This window comes from Corvus moneduloides, chromosome 1 (genome assembly GCF_009650955.1).
Source record: "Corvus moneduloides isolate bCorMon1 chromosome 1, bCorMon1.pri, whole genome shotgun sequence".
Lineage (NCBI taxonomy): Eukaryota > Metazoa > Chordata > Aves > Passeriformes > Corvidae > Corvus > Corvus moneduloides.
Genome location: NC_045476.1, coordinates 55,531,229 through 55,545,609, shown reverse-complemented (window position 1 = coordinate 55,545,609; position 14,381 = coordinate 55,531,229). Strand labels below are relative to the sequence as shown.

Sequence of the window (14,381 nt, the reverse complement as noted above, 5' to 3'; positions counted from 1 at the left end):
TGATAGTTTCTGTTTCTTCAGTTAAAATTGTAGAGAAATTCTCCAGGCAAAAAATCTATGAAGTTGCCGTTGAGCCATCAGTTCAGTGAACATAAATTTAAGGCATTGTTTCAGTAGGGAAAAAAAAAAAAAGGATTTGAGTTAATATTTGAGTACCAGGTCCAAGTTTGCGTGAGCCAAGTTCCCCAATGAAACTGATGGATAAGAAAATAACTGGAAACTGTAAAGGGAATTTAAAAACTGCTTTAGATTCCTAGGCTTTATAATAAAAATTAATACTGATGTATAAAAAGAACAGTTATTTCAATATGATTTTTTTCTTAAGTGAAGAGTTTAACCATTTCAGAATTAGTGATTTATTTTTAAAATAATCTATGGTATTGACTGTCCTTTTCTAGTTGGTATTAATCTTTTCTACAAATCAAAAGCCTAACAAATGGCTGTTTTTTAAACAATATATAATATCTGATTAGCTTTTGCTTTGTTCTAACATATTGAAAAATTGTAATAGGAAGAGAAAACTCTGGTTTTAGGAACCAAAGGCTCAGAAGTAGGATACTGTTAATCTAGGTTCAACTTCCCACATATCTCATTCCACAAGGAATTAAATTACTTCACTTTCTTTGATTTTTCATGCCTCACCTCAAAAATATTAGGAAGACTTTTTTCCTCCCCTTTTTGTGGCTAAAGCAGTCTCATATTAATAGGTCTGATGATAAGCTACAATTTACCAGCATGCACCTCTTGCTGACCTTTTTTTCTGAAGAAGCAAGGAAGATGTACCAAGACAAGCAACTGAATGGGAAATAGCTCAGAAGAAATGTGTGTGTGCCAGGATATGGTTTTGGTGATTCAGCAGGTGACTGTCACCTCTGTGATAGGGAACAAGAGTTCATTGCCTCTAAGTCTTGAAACCACAAGCAGTATACAGTTTGGTATGTGGTTGTTAAGCTTCAAAGCCCAAGTGAGAGATTACAAATTTGAACAACTGTATGTTTCCTGAGATTTACTTTTCTGTTTTTAAGTACAAGACAAAAGCAAAGTTTTTATTCCTTACGTGTGTTTCAAAAAAAGGATCCGAACTAAAATTTAATCAGGCGACTAGGTACAGTTGGCTAACTATAAAAGCACTGCACACTAATTGCCATTCTGCTGCGTCATATGTATGTCATATGCAAGCATTCTTGAGGCTTGTTTTTCGCAACTCTGCTTTGAGTTGAGGAGAACTACCACTGCTGCATTAGAAGCTCAGAAATTCCCACCCGCCTTTGACCCTCTCTGACCAAGGCATGATACTTTATTCCTGATCCTACTCTTACAAGGTTCTGTAACCTTCTGCCCACTTCTTGCTCTCAAAAAGGGCTAGCTGCCTTTCAGCTCGCGTGTAAATGTGATTTTGCCTTCCTTTTACATCCTCTGAATCTGGGAGCCTGATGGGGGTATTCTCAGCAACATGCGCACACATGCTTTTAGGCTTTAAGGGAATGAGCATTTATTGCATAGTGGTCACCACTGCTTATGATCCTTTTTTTATTTTTCTGTTCTTTTTTTTTTCATCTTCATTCTCACCCCCATATCAGGAGCAGTGGTTCCTAAAGCACAGCACAGTTTGGGGGCATCTGCTTTAGGAAGGGCAACTGTTTATGTGAGCAAAGACTTGAGTCTTTTTTGCAGTGACTTAACTCTCATTTTTGTAGGCTAGCTCATGTTGACTTAGCGTGGTGTTTCTGGACTGATTAATTATCACACTGTGAAATAAGTTCAGTATCACTCAGTCACTCAAGGAAAAAAAAATACACAACTTGGTTGTTGGTTTTACTTTCTACTTAAGAAAACATAGCATTGTGTTAAGTACCATTTGTGGCAACTGAGGATATGTCCCCCATTTAAGGGAGACTACTGCATAAACACTTAACATTCCACACTTAATAATGCTATTAACTCTTTCTTGAAAAAGCAACATTAAAAAGGCTAAAAACTTATAAAAACCTGAGTTCAACTGACTTGTGTAGCAGAGCTTGGGTTGGTTTTAATCAGTGTTGTGAGCAACTCAGTGCTGTGTAATGGTTTTTCAGATCTTTAACAGCAGATATTTTATTTATTTTAATCTTCTGATGATCTTGGGAGAAGCACCAATCTACTTCAACAAGCAGTTCAGGGCTTGCTGAGCTAAGTTTTGGGAATGGCTCATAAGAAAGTATACTGTGAAAGTTGAGGAAAATTGTCCAATAAACAACCTGGTTTAACTTCAAGTTCTTGGGTTAGGTGAATGTTTTAAAACAGAGTATGGTATATATGTTAGGCAAGTCTAGTAAAATCTGTTGTCTTCATTCTGTAAAATGTTTCTAAAACCAGTAAGTGTACTGCTTCAATGTTATTACTTCAGCCAAATTTAAGAATGTCATAGCTACTGTTAATGCTTTTAAAAGAAATATGTTCCACATGGGTGTGATATTTTAGGGAAGAGAGTTCAATTACTGTACAACTAATATTTTGCAAAGCATTTTGCTCTAAGCATGCAGCAGGCATTTTTGTATTCGTTACTTTTATTCATGATTTTTCTGTAGTTGCTAATGCAAATTTACTGTTTGGTAGTAGTAAATTTTATAGAAAATAGGGGCCGTGACTTGAGGAGTGAGATTTAGCCAACATTGTATATGTTTGTCTCTGTGGGAGGAAAAAAGAACATTAAGAACTCCGGTATTAAACTACTGATGTTCGTGCTAGCTTTCCATTTTAGTGGGTCTAGCACTAGAATGGGATTTTTTCAGACATGACATTTGTAGTACCTCAAAAGTCAAGAATTTTGAGAATAAACTGCTGATGTTACGAGACTTGTATGTTTGAGCTGAATTAGAAATAGTTTAGCAGAACACTGTCAATGAGCTTTACAGTTGCATTTAGTCTGATTTGTCTATTTTGAAAACATTTTAAAACCACCGCTTACATATTTAACTCACTTCAGAATTCAAGAGCAAAAAGACATTTGCTTCTCTGAAACTGTATCGGAAGAAAAGGTTGCTAGGCAGTTTCAGTTCAAGATAAGGTAGGGTGTTTCTGTTGCTGATTTGATATTTTTGCATTAATGATACAGAAAGAAATATGGATCGAGAAAATGTTTGAAAAAAGGTTAATTGCCTGGACTTCTGAGTATTATGTTGTGCTAGGTGGTTTCTTTCTCAGAAACTTCTGCTTACTTAGTTAAAAGTGCTTGTTGTAATGAGAATAGGCTTAAAAAAAAAATCTGTTTTTTCTGGGCAGGCCAAGTAATTAGGCTAACTTTTGAAAACAATAAAAAGGCTTGATTGTAAAAAAAACAGAACAAAAAAAAACCCAAACCAACCAAACAAAAAAACCAAAACAATTCTGAGTGGGCCTGTGTATGCAAGCAGATAACTCTCTGACAAATGGTTCTGAGCTGCCTACCCATCATAATGGGTGATTTAGGATATGTTAGAAATCAAAAGTTGGGGCAAACTTTGAAGTCATGAATGCATGATATGGATCAGTTGTTGTATTTTTGACCTCTTCCTAAATTGTTTTCCCAATGAAATATAGAGTGTAAAAAAAATGGAATTGCATGCAAGACTGGATGAAAGTAGAGAACACTTACAAGATCATTAGGATGCATATCAGAGAATTAAAGAAGACAGACACCTCATGAAAGAGAGAGAAAGCTACAAAATTGGTGTGCACAAATGAGGAATTTAAAAATGTAGTTAAAATAACAAAGAAGAACATTTTACATTAAGCAATAAGGAAGCCTGGAAAAAGATGGAATGGTGGAATATTGTAATAACTGTTACAAGCTATATATGAAAAATAATTCAAACAAAGGATTGGATTACTAACAACGTAGATAAATTAACAAGTCTTACAGTGCCTCTTCTTACTAAAGAGAAGAAAGCATTAGAGATACTAATGACAGAAGAGGAAGTGGCTGAGCAGGCAAACTGAAAACAACATGATATTAGGTACTACCTGTTGTGGGCAATAATGCTGGTTCAGTCTTAGAAGCTTGTTTCTTGAAGGATTTAAATCCATCTGAATTAGACCATAACAGAAGAATGCAACAAAAAACTTGCACAAAATCAAGAAACATGTCTGTGTTTGAGAGGAACCTTAGCAAGTGTTTTCATTCCATGCCTTGCAAATTCAAATAACTTTGCCATCATTTTATGCCACCTGTAACATCCATGCCAGTCTGTGTTTGTAATGCAAAGGAGATGTGTTTCTTGTGCAAATATTTAGTTACATTCCCATTCAGCAGATCAAGTAGCAGTGCTGAGGGGCAGCTGACGCTGTGAAATGCATTTCTCTCTGGAATCCTGTGGCTCAAGTGAGTCACTACATCTACGTACAAAGACACGTTTTTGGAAGGGCTCCCACTCTTGCACTTCAAATAGTGTCTCTCTCCATTAAGAGACAGAAAACTATCTGCTGTCTTTTTGTGCCTTCCTCTAACTGAGGATACCTGACTGTTAGTGAGTGACTAAGCTGGTCAGACTAACCTAAAGAGCTGAGCCTGTCCTTCACCCTATTTTCTCAGTTTAAGCTCCTAAGCATCCTAGAAAAGAGTATAGCCATGTTCATTTTTCCTCTTCTCTCCGAGGAAAACCATATGTAAATTACTTTATAATATCTTGGAGAGTATTTGTCTGATTAAGGAATAGAAATGAATGGGGAGGGAAGGCAGTATCAAGTGGAAGGGGGCAGATCCAAATGATACACATTAAATGGTTATAACTGTTCAGATGGTTATAACTTCTGCTCTAAACCCATCTGGGAGAAAATGACTTGTGCAGACTTTCAGTGCTGTTCAAAGCCATGTGCTGCTTGAAACTCTTATCTGGGTGAAATCATACAAGACAAGATCTGTCTCCCTTTGGGTTTGGTAATGGCCCCCAAGCCTACAGTTGCTTGTGTTCATAAAGTGGGTCATGTTTTCATTCAAGATGAAAATAAAACACAGGAATTTACACAGTATATAAATATTTTCATACTTGAGGTATCTTTCAAGTATTCTGAAGATTCTTTGCTTGCATTAGCTAGCCCCACTCTATAGCCATCTGAAAGTAAATGTTAAAGTAGAGATGTGTTAAATGGAAGAGACTTTTGGAGAAATTGTTTCAATTTCTCTAGGTTTTTTTTTTTTTTTTTTGTTTTTAAGAAGGTACAGCAGTGAGAATACACTTACATTTCAGATACTTTCAGATGTTCTAACTTGGGGTTTCATGATGGCACTGTCTGCACAGCTATCATTCTTACATGGAGCCTTCTAGAACTCCTTGATGGGAATTCCTGCCTTTACAGAGATGTTTACTGACTTTGTCATGACCAAATTCTCTCCTTTCTGTTTGCTTTCTCTGATGGAAGAACCAAGTAGGTGCTATTAAGAACCTTCTTCACATCAAAAATTTGAACTCCTCATTCAAGGAACTTTTAAAATGCGAAACATACTATTTAATGTGCGTAGGTATACTTCAGACTTGTAGGTATGTGGAAGGTTCTCTGGAAGATATGAAGTCAAGATTATCACCTTCCAAGATATAACACTGGATGATTTAATCTCCCCTAATTAGAAACTTAATGCTTAACAGGATGTAGCTCATGTGGCAGCATCTGTGAGATGTGTAGGGAATCAGTGCTGTATCTCAATAGCTTTATGTTTTGGCTTCTGATATTGATCATTGTAATCAGTAGGAGCCAAAGCACTAACAAGTTTCACAAAATGCCACTTTCTTTTGTCAAAAAAACAACCTAGGATTAAAAAAAAAAAATCCATATAATGGGATATCTACTTCATTTAGATTATATTAAGGTCACAAACTGAACTATCTTCCTCTTAAAACATTAATAGTAGCCTTAAGCAGTTTACACTTAAATGATAATTGTGTAATTTCTAGTAACTCAAAATTAATCTCAGCCTGGTAAATTGTTAGCTGATACAGGAAGTTCAAATATAACACTGCTGCAGCATCACCTTTTCTATGTACATCTCTGAAAATAAATGTCTACTTTCTGAATGTGATAATGGACTACATGTGATTCAAAGTGAATTGAAAGATTCTGTGTAAGAAAGTTACATGCATAAGACAAAAGGAAATATGAGATAAAAGTAATAAATTATTTTATAAAAGCTGATTTTTTATTTTATTTTTATGCCATGCAACAATGAAAGTTGAAATCAGTTCTGATTCTTTTGTTTATTTTATGAACATGATGAATTGCTTATAGCAGAAGCTTTTGCTGTTTTGCTTGCAGAGCAAGTTGATTCCAGGTTGGATGTAAAATATTTGTCACTTGAATTTATTCTGCAAGGCTGGCAGCTATATATTTATGCATGCATACTGCAATACTGCTAAATGTTTGGAATGAAATAGTCGGTTTTTTTGGCACTAGGATCTAAGGATGGAAATGCCATTTGGTATATAAAAGGAGAAAGCTGTAAGTTACTACAGTACTAATTAGACTAAACACACATAGTTCCTCTCATGAGGAATACATAATTGAATTCCCTATAGTTTATTTATAATTCACCCCTAAATTATGCCAGTTAAAATTGAGGAGACAAGTATCAATAGTTTTCACAGCCTGCATGAAGAGAAGGAAAATGAATCTGATACATTAGACACTACTTTTTTAATAACTTCTTTTGTTGCTGAAGCTAGAAGTAGACTAGGAAAGCTCATAGAAATATTAACTTTTTGTCTTCCCTGCAAAGCCAAGCTGTTCTGAAGAAGGAATTCCTGGCAATTTTGTGTCTGTCTTTTTGTGAGACTGAACAAGATCGGTTAAATCTCAGAAGTTGTGTATATCCTGTGTACAAAACAGACCATGTCTATCCCGTGTACCTTCCTCTGCTCGTACATTAGTGTAGTTATCACTAGTAATATGCCTTTTTAATTTCCTTTTGCACTTGAATTTTTCTGTTATGTTTCTATTAAACATACCTGAGAGACCAGTTATGTTTTTACCAGGGTGCATTTTATTTATTTTTATTTTATTTTTCTGAGTAGTTTATACATATGTACCACAAAGCTAAACAGTATAGACTCATTTCACCTTTCCTAAACTGGTAAAATAAATAAAACCATGAACTTTTCCAATAGCCTTGCACAGCCTTGTGCAAGTGTTTGAGGGCTGTCTCACCTTTCTAAATCAAAATCTGTTCTTCAAACCATTGAATTTCTTGCCATCTTACTACTTGTGTTTTGCTGCAAGAATGAGGATCATTCAACTTTATGTTCATTTGGAATGCAGGTAGCTGAAGCTAAACTGCAGAATTAATAAACTGTATCCAGATTGTGTTTGTATGTATGCAAGCTCTTCTCCAACACAGATAAAAACTGCTTTGAAATGGAAACATAATTCTATGTCTTTTTATAAATTTATGTGCTGTAGTAAATGTAATGGTAAAATTAAATCCTTAAATTACTATTTGCAGTAGTGTTACAAAAATGGTGATGTCCAAGGCAGTAAGGGAAACGTGTATAACTTTTGCCAAAAACTCTCATGTTGCTCTTTCTTCTTTTCTACTGTAAGGTAAGGGCAATTATTATGAAGTTGTGCCTGGAACCAATCTGGACTTATTTCTACAAAACTATTCATAGCAACAGTATATTTGAAAAAAAAAAAGTTATTGTCAGAATATGCCGTAATTTATAAACTCTAATTAAAACACTCTTGGTGAGTTCCGCACCCTCCTCCACAAAGGGCTGGGATGCAGGAAGGAAGTGGAGTTCCTCTCACTAACAGTAACCATCTGAACTCCGCAGAGAGCTCCGTGTCATCTTTTCATCTGTCCTATATGCATCTCCCTCACTAACATTTTAAAACTAATAATAGATTCTCATTCTGGTTTGCCAAAGCTAATCTTTAATTTGATTGATTAATTTTAGAACTAAAGCAAATGTCTTAAATATGGAAGCAAAACTTAGTTTCTATTAAAAGATTAAACAAATATGGTGAAGAGTTGCAACAGGTTATATTTAATATAAAAATGTATCTTGCAATTAATGACAGTTGTCAAAGGAACTTATATATAAATGTTGTTATTATTAATTCAAATGGCTTAGTAAAGCAGATGGTGTGAATTGAGTGAAATTGTCAACAGAGTATTTAAAAGTATTTTTGCACTATTTTAGCTTACATTTTAATTTATTAGGCTAAATGATTATATTTCTGTAACTGTGTGTTGTGTTTTTTTCTGATGAACATAGTGAAAGAAATAGTTAATGTAAATCTTGTTACGTAAGAATCAACTGCAGAAAGGTAACTTGATGTGTATTTTGGGGAGGAACTTCTCAACTACAAGCAGTGATTTTGCTTTTCTTGGCGAAATCCCAAATATTCTAAGCATATGGAAGAATTTAGCAGAAAATACGTAATTATCAAACAGATCTGTCTTTGCCACCTTGAAAATTATTTCTTGTGGCAGGGTAAATGAAACCTCATGTTTAGATTTTATTTCATTTGATCTTTTGCTGCTTTGGCAGCGAATACAAAAAAAATATGACAGACAGCACCATTAAAATAAGAGTTGATTTGTGCTTACTCTAATATGAATCTGAATATGCTTGATAAAGGCATGGCACAAACTTCTAACTGAAATTTTGAAGCAAAGTACATTTATCTTGGTAAGAACAAGAACAATCTGTGTAACTGTAAAAACAAATTTAATATCATGCAGGTGTTCAAAGCAAATATATGCACATTATTCCTTTTATTATAAAGAAAACTGCAATCAAATTTTGGCTCTAAGCTTGTTTCTGTTTCTCTTTTCTATGTGGAGCCCAATATCAGTGATTGCCAATTCTCTATTGCAGTGTCCACTTGGTGGGCAGATATCCTTACTGATGTTGTAGCCTTACCTATAAAAAATTCTTTTTACAACATAAGAAATGTGCTGTCAAGATTAATTCAGTATGCTCTGTTTTATGTGACTTCTGATTTTTCTTTATTGCCTTCCTACATCTACAGTCTTTTGAAAACTGAATTTTCTGGACTAGATTATGTGTTTCCCATGAAACACTCATCCCATAACAGAGTGGAATGGCCCTTTCAGTGGGGACTGGGTCAGGGTTCTTTTTTGGTCACTGTCCCAGATGGCACATCCTTTTGATTTGATCTTTCAGACTTGAGAAACTCTTTTTTTACTGTTTTCTGTATGGTAGGTAATTTTCAACAGGAAGAGTAGGTATTACCTGTACTCCCAGCTTTAAGACCTCTTCTGCAGTGGAAAAGAAAGGAGTGGGAACCACCCGCAGCAGCGGAGTGAATAAAACCTGAGTTTGTATCCTGATACTGCAAAGAAGAGGTATGTAATTTTCTTCAGATCTGTAAAAGAATCAGCCGCTAGCAGCTGTCAGAAGAACCTGGATTTATGCCACATGGGGGAAGAGTCAGTAGAAACCCAGTTTCTGCACCATGCTTAGGGTCAGGGTCAAGTGTGTGCCAAACCATTCTTACCCATCCAGCAGGAGGCAAGGCAGCTATGCATGGTGGGGCTTACAGTGAAACTTAGGGAACTGAAGTACGGATGGTATTTAGATTGGGAGTTTTCTAAATAGTATATTGTGTATAGAACCACAAATTGGATGTATCAGGTCCTTTATATGGCTCTGGCCTTTTGGCCAGTACAGCACTCTGGCCTATAGCCATATCCATCTCTATTGCAATTGTCCATGTTAAAACAGTGTTTCCTGTTACGTAACTGTTTTCAGGAGTCTGGGAGCCAGACAATAACTGGCTAAACTAAAATGTTAAGAATGTTTTTCACTTCAGTAGCTACAGTTAATAAATACTGATAGGTATTTTTGTAAACTTGTAGTTGTTCTCATTTCAGCTTTTCTGGTGGGACTAAAACAAGTGATGTGGAAGACTTTTTATTAAGCTGGGCTTAGCTGTCTTTTGTTTCTCCTTTCTGAAGATTTTCGTAGATTCTCTTGAAGCAGTCTTGGAGATAGTATTGAAGGGGACATTCCTGTAAAGCAGGGTTACTCCATTTATCAAACTGAGTTTAAAACAACTGAGATTCTCCAGAAGATCTGAGGGATGTCATTTAGTTTGTCAAATCAAGTTAGGGTCTTACAGATATTGTAGGAACAAGAACAAAGAAGCCCTAGAGAATAGTACATACTACAGGACATGACTGCATTTGTCATGTTTAGCATGGCAGAATGCAGGCTAGGGGTTATGATTGCTGTCTGTGCATATACCAGGGAGGGTAATATCAAAAAGGGAGAAGAGCTGTTGAAGTTAATAGGCAGCGTTATCACAGAAGGACGTGAGCTGGACATGATAAAATGGTTGCTGGAGATTTGAAGATTTCCAGTAAAATAAGCAAAATAAGTCAGTGAATGTCAGTGAGGGGAGAAAAAAAAGAAAAAAAAAAAAGAGGAAGAACTAAGTATTCTTGAGATTTAACTAAATATTTCCTGTGGTGGTGTGGTCCCTCTCAACTGCAGCATCAGTTATTTTCTGAAAATGTTGCTTTGTCCCCTTTAAGACATTGCATCTTCCAGCTTATCCTTTTAATGGCATTTCAGGTGCCTGGAAAGTTGGATGTGCTTCAAAAAGCATTTTGAGGGGAAATGGTAATTACTTATGTACAGCCTATTATATGTCCTACTTTCTTTAGAAGTAAGAATATATGGAATTCCCAAACAAGAAAGGAATGTGTGTGAAACGGGGCCGTTCCTTCTGTGCGTCTAGAAAAGTCTCATGTTTACAGTAAAACTGTGGGACCAAGATAAGTGGAAGCAGGTGGAAATCCCTTTTAAATTCTGCTGTAGTATTGTCAACTTCAGAGATACAAGATACTGCAACACGAGTACCTATGAGCTCTATGGCCAGATGGTGTCACAGCTCCAGAGAGGTCCCTTTTGCTGTCAGATTCTCAGAACAATCTTTGTATTTATAGACAATTTCAAAACAAACAAAATTTCCCCACAGCACAAACAAAAGCCCCCGAAGCGTTGACACCCCAACCCCTCCCCTTCCCAACCAAAAAAGTTCTGCCAGTCCACACAAGCCACATAGTTCTTTAAAGCATGAAACTGCAACAAGAAACTGAAATCTTGATACCATTACTCATCTTTCTTTTGTGTGTGTGGTTGCCCTCCAGGGCAATCTCATCAAGGCAGGAGCTTTCTGGGTTTATGTATATCTGTGGGTCAATGTAAGTGGTGATGTTTAATGAATAGCATTTAAGTATCTGTCTTGCTTTTTGAAGTGGTTTATTAAAAGTAGAATGGAAGCATTAAAAATATTGAGAAAATTTTGTGTACCTTTTGGTTTACTGAAAAGCTTATGCTATGAAAGGGGTGTATCATTTCTGTATTTAGAATTATTGGGAATAGAACCTTAACTGGAGTGATTTTTTTAAATAATAACTAAAATTTTATGTATTAATTTTAGAATCTTAAAAGCATAAAATATGTTAAAATATTTTATGGCATTGAAGAAAAGGTCCTCTCTATGAGAACTGGTAGACATACCTGGTAACATATTAATGAAAATATCGTTTTGCTTTAGTTTTACTCTTCATACACATCTGATTCAATTGAGCAGTTATTTCTGAAAGACGAGCAAATGAGTTGTTCTAGTAGTAAGCTTTTGCTAATACGTGTAGTCTCTAGGGTGTGTTTTAATATTTAAAGTTTTAAATATTTAAAATATTTATTAATATAAAATCCTCTAATGTTAGAATTACTGGAATAAGCTTTGCAAACTTACACCCATGATTTGTCTGTGGTTTTATCAGACCACTTCTATCAGCTTCACTTATGGATGGACTAGAACAGACCCTCTGGGAAATGAATCCCTGCGGGGGAGAGCAGATGACAGAGGCAGAGGTTCCTGTTACCACCAAGTCCTCTTCTTCCAGAGTTTTGTCTGTGTGCTCCGGTTCCCCTTCTTTGCAGCATTCCTTGCCTTTCTCTTTCCCTCCTCCTTGGGGTTGTAATGAATAAAATATAGTTTTCCTTTGCATCACCATCTAACCCTTAGCAACATAAGTTATATAATGCTCGCTGTTGCTATTTCTGTTTTCTGATGCTAGATCAGAAATACAGACCTCTGTCCTGTGCAGCCTCCTAAGCACAGTCTTCAATACAAGTACCTGAGATAAAATCCAGTGTGACCTTTTTTCCCTTTTTCTTCTTTCTATATAGAAAGCCATTGAAATTTTTCTTATGTGGAGACTATAACCATTCGTAGGTCTTTAATTCATAAACTTTACAGATCAGCATAGCAAACCAAAATTGTCCAGAAAGATGATATTGAAATACTGTGCAATTGTAAGCTTTAAGCTTTGTGTAATCTAATATGATTTTCACATGGGGCTCTGAAATGTCTCCCTGTTAGAGAATCTGAACTTCCAGATCTTTACTGCACTTATCCTTGCAGTGCTGGTGGAACTGAGTGCTCCTGTTCTGGTTTCATGGTTAAGGAAATGGAGTGTACAGCGCCTGTATGATTTCCACCACAACGCACAGGAAGATGATGTCAGAACCACAAAACCCTTCATCCTCTCAACTTTTGGGCATGTTTTTGATAACTTCCTCACTGTCTTCAGCCTCTCAGTCTTCTTCTTGCCTGCCTACCACCCAGTTTGCCCCATGTATATGCTGTAGTGTATCTTAAAATCCTACATTTACTTGAGAAGTATAATAATGTTTGTGACTGTGTGAAAAATATACCTAAGCCACAGATTCTGCGCTGTTTATGGCCTTCCTCATTTTTGGATGCAGAGCTCTGCTGTCTTAAAATGCTGCCATGACTGAAGCTGTGGGGAAAGACAGCTGCCACTTTTGCAGGCTGTTGCAGTTAAAGCATTGGTTTTTTAGGATATTTACCCATGAGGTTTTGGATATTTCTCCAAAATAACAGTGGAAACCCAGTGTCTTGTCCAAATTCTGTCTCAGGAAGTTGCTATACACTTAGCCCATCCTAAACTCATTAGGTAAGATCTGATTCCTGTCCTGGTTACCTGCTGTTACCTATTCAGCTTTCAATAGGAGACTGAGGTTAGGATTCATTTCTTCTAAGAAGCTTTTTGCTAGTATAGAAATAATGCCAGGAGGAGTTAGAGATGTTTCATACAGGCCTTCCCATGTTTCAGGTGCTAGAAAGAAAGAGTTTAAGGTTTTCTTCCTCCTATTTAGTATTTACAATGACTTTTCAGTACAACCAACTATTAAAATATATATCCTTGTTTTATTATAAATGCATTTTAGGATTTAAATTGTGGTTCAATAAACACACAACTTGCAAAACAGCAAATAAGTTACCCACTTGCTGGTTCACCTTTTGTACCTTCAAGATATTTTGAAAAGTAGCTGATACAGGTTTGTATTTTTTTCTATGTATGTAGTTTAATAATTATTTAAATGACAAAAATTGCAAATTTAAATGAAAATCTTGTCCTTTAGAAGATACATATTCAAATATGTTCAAGTATAAAATATCATATAGGAAGGGGAATTAAAATACTATGCTATAGTATTTCTAGGGTGGTTTATCAACAAAAGCTGTAGGACAGGGTTTAGAAACTTTTTGAAAGGGTTTTTTCTGCTTTTGTTTGTTGTTAGTGTTGGTAAATTTTACTAAGCAGCAAAATTAGATTGAGAAAAAACATTTCTTTTTTTCCCTCAGTAGAATAAATGAATGTACTCATTTACTATCTTATAAGTAATCTTGTGATTCAGAAATGTAATTTCTGGGAAATTTGTGGCTCCCTTTGAGTCTTGGCCAATGAAATTTGATTGAAGTTTAGGTAGAATAAAAGGTGATCCTCCTGCCAAGTTTTTGTCAGTTTTATGATTTATAACTGAGCATTGGAAACTTATCCTTGCCATAGACCTGGAAACTAAGTAGAACTGATCTGAACTCACAGACGTGTCAATTTTGAAAGGGCAAGCAACAGACTTCCTTATGCCAAAAATAGCTTTCATGCTAAGTTATTTAAGCCCCTTATTTGATCACAGATAAATGAAAAATAGTATTTTTCACTTTGGACTTTTTGTATAGTAGGGGAAACACAAGGTCATTTTAAAATTAGATGGGTTTTGTTAGGTGAATCTGAAATATCACGCCTTCAAAAACCATGGTACTTGGTATTGAGAAAAATGTTGTGTGCTGCTTTTATTCCTCATCTATATTCGTTATATATTGATTGCAGTGAAGAGGCTATTTTAGACTCCTGCAGCAGTTCAAGTAATGTGTACCACTTCTGCTCTTTTCTCTTGTTGGGTGTAAAATATGTATGAAAACATGTCTGAAGTGTAAGTACAGCGGGGCCCTTGGGAAGTTCTGGAGCCGTACCTTGAATAATTTCAGCCCAATGCTGACAGAATATTTACTGGTTTATAGGTTTG

General features: G+C 35.7%; 1 protein-coding gene across 2 annotated transcripts in view; it reads left to right on the top strand.

Annotated features, from left to right (window-relative positions):
* AHR (aryl hydrocarbon receptor) overlaps positions 1-14,381 on the top strand; it is a 62,645-nt gene that overhangs the window by 16,880 nt on the left and 31,384 nt on the right. The window contains exon 1 of one of the 2 annotated variants that reach the window (XM_032110444.1): positions 9,235-9,319. The exons of the other annotated variant lie outside the window; for it this stretch is intronic. The gene's annotated coding sequence lies outside the window, so the exon portion shown is untranslated. Of the gene's footprint in view, positions 1-9,234; positions 9,320-14,381 lie in introns of those variants that run through there. 2 annotated transcript variants of the gene reach the window in all.